At 45.4% G+C, this 3010-nt stretch overlaps 1 protein-coding gene across 1 annotated transcript in view; it reads left to right on the top strand.

The window, feature by feature from the left end:
- The window catches only part of Fam20b (FAM20B glycosaminoglycan xylosylkinase), a 37470-nt gene that overhangs the window by 33032 nt on the left and 1428 nt on the right, over window positions 1–3010 (top strand). The window lies entirely within an intron of this gene.

Genomic DNA, 3010 nt, shown 5'->3' with positions numbered 1-3010 from the left:
GGAACTCACTCTGTAGACCAGGCTGGCCTCGAACTCAGAAATCCACCTGCCTCTGCCTCCCAAGTGCTGGGATTAAAGGCATGCGCCACCACGCCCGGAGCCCAAATTCTTCTTACATGAATTGTGTGGCTCAAACTCAAGCAAGTTGTGCTTGCAGGGCAATCCCTTTACTGACTATCTCTTCAGCCCACCCACATCCATCCATCCTTTTTTTCTTCCCTCCTTTCCTTCTTTCCCTTCCCCTCCTTCCCTAGCTCTTCTCCTGACTTCTTCCTTCCTTCTTCCCTTCCACTCTCCCTCTGTCTGTCTCTGTCTCTGTTTTTCTTAAGCTCTCACTATGTAGCCTAGGCTGACCTCAACATCCCAGTATTCTCCCGAGTACTGGGCATACATGTCTGTGCTGTGGTACTTAGCTTTTTCAGAAGGAAGCAGAGTTCTTCAGAAGGTAGTATGTATTTACCTGGTTAACCCTAATTCTCCTTACTGGCACAGGAAAACTGAGAGCTGGTGGGATTCAGGCAGTCAGTGCCTGGTGTCATGAGCAACAGAGGAAAGTGTGACTCTGGAAAGCCTCTGGGCCACCTGCAGGGCATCTGTGGCCTGCAGTCTGTCAGAGTGGGCAGATGCCATACTGGTCCCTGTGTCCACAGTGTAACCAGAGTACTGTAACCTTGGCACTTAGGAGGAGGTGGTGGGAAGAGGAGAGTTCTGTGCTATGCTGGGCCACCCGAGACCCTGGCTAGGAAAGGGACCTCATGGCCTTGCATCTTCTGAGAATATGCCTGGAACAGCTTCTTTGGTGACCTCCCTCCTGCACCACTGGCCTACCTACCCTACAGTAGCCTGAGCTGTGAGAGAGCAAGCGCCTTCCTGCTACACTGTTCCTCTCCTGAGAAGGCTTAGGAGGAAGCATTCTTGAAGGAGTTCTGTCCATTTTGGAGAAGCATATACTAAAGAGTGAAGTTGGTGCCGAGTCAACCGAGTGACACCTCTGTCACACTGGAGAAACTCGGGTGCTCTGGCCATCCATAGTACAGTTCAGAATAAGAAACCTGTTGTCCGTCTCGTCTGTGCTTTATACAATTAATCATCCTTACTTTAAGTAGCTGTAAAACAGTACTTCTCACAAAGTCAGACGCTTCTGCCTGCCTGGTGACATTCTGTCTGACTACCCCTGCTATACCCACTGAGAGGCACGGAGTTCTCTGAGACAATAATTCTCTTTGGTTGGTCATTTAGTCTGTTTCATTCTGCTATATTTTATTATAAGAAAGTCACAAACTGAGACGTTTCCCTTACTTTTATTTATTTTATTATTAGTGTTTGTATGTTTGTATACATTGTGAGGTATGGGCATATGTGCTGCAGAACATGAGTAGAGTCAAAGGACAGCTTAGTCACTTGGCTCTCTTTGTCCACCTTTACATGGCTCCAGGATCAAACTCCAGTCACCAGGCTATGGGACAACTGCCTTTACCTGTTAAGCCATCTTACCAAATACAGAACAGAAATTCATTGGCTCATAGCTCTAGAAGCTGAGAAGCTCCAGATCAAAACCCTGGCATCCTGAATGAACTTGCTTACAATGTTACCACATGGCAGGAGACCAAAGAGCACCAGCTCCACTGAGCCCTCATTCATTGGTTGCTTCCTTAGAGCCTCCGCTCTTAATACTGTTACAGTGGCAGCTGAATTCAGTTTTATCAGGGATAAATACCTAGTCCATAGCAAATGGTTAGTGAAGTAACTTAGGAAAATAGGAAATCTCTTTAAAAATTTTAAAGTGTGGGCTGGTGAAATGGCTCAGATGTTAAGAGCACTGGCTGCTCTTCTGGGGGTCATGAATTCAAATTCCAGCAACCACATGGTGGCTCACAACTATCAGTAATGAGAAACAAAAAAACAACAACAACAAAAAAAAAAAAAAAAACCTATGGGCTGGAGCACTCCAGAGGCTGGAGAGGGAGTAGGGGGAGTGGGCCAGAGCAAAAGGGAGAAGGGAAGGAGGAAGAAAAAAGATAAAAAAATTTAAAGTGTGTGTATGTACGTGGGCGTGTGCCTGTCTGCCTGCCTGCCTGCCTGCCTGCTTGCCTGCCTGTGGGACTATGTGCTCCTGAGTGCAGTGCTTGCAGAAGCCAGAAGAAGGCATTCGGAGTTCTGAGAGCTGAACTCAGGTCCTCTCCAAGACCAACAAATGCTCTTCTGTGCTGAGCCATCCCCACCCCCAAGAAAGTAGTTTTTGTTTTGGTTAGTTGGTTAGTTTTTGCCTTTCTTTCTTTCTTTCTTTCTTTCTTTCTTTCTTTCTTTCTTTCTTTCTTTCTTTCTTTCTTTCTTTCTTTCTTTCTTTTTTCTTCCTCTCTTCTTCCTCTCTTCCCCTTCCTTCCTTCCTTCCTTCCTTCCTTCCTTCCTTCCTTTCTTTCTTCCTCTCTTCCTTCCTTCCTCCCCCCTCCGCCTGTCTGTCTCTGTCTCTCTCTCTCTTTCTTTCTTTCTTTCTTTCTTTCTTTCTTTCTTTCTTTCTTTCTTTCTTTCTTTCTTCTTCCCCTCTTCCCCTTCCTTCCTTCCTTTCTTTCTTCCTCTCTTCCTTCCTTCCTCCCCCCTCCGCGCCTCTCTCTCTCTCTTCTTTCTTTCTTTCTTTCTTTCTTTCTTTCTTTCTTTCTTTCTTTCTTTCTTTCTTTGGGGTGTGTGTGGGGTGGAGGAGTTTGGGGACAAGGTTTCTCTGTGTAGTCCAGTCTGACCTGGAACTTGCTCAGTAGTCAAAAGTTCTGACTGCCTCTGCCTCCCAAGTACTGGGATTAAAGGTGTGTGCTATCATTGCTCAGCAAAAAAATAAAAACAAAAATAAAAAAATAGGTATTCTTTAAGTAACTCTTTTTGTTTTTTTTTTGTTTGTTTGTTTTGTTTTGTTTTAATTAATGGTAGTATTTTTAAAATTCCGAAACATAGGCCGGGCAGCGGTGGCACACACCTTTAATCCCAGCACTTGGGAGACAGAGGTAGGTGGATTTCTGAG

This window comes from Mus pahari, chromosome 5 (genome assembly GCF_900095145.1).
Source record: "Mus pahari chromosome 5, PAHARI_EIJ_v1.1, whole genome shotgun sequence".
NCBI classification, from domain to species: Eukaryota; Metazoa; Chordata; class Mammalia; order Rodentia; family Muridae; genus Mus; species Mus pahari.
This window is presented reverse-complemented; position numbering and strand designations above follow the sequence as displayed.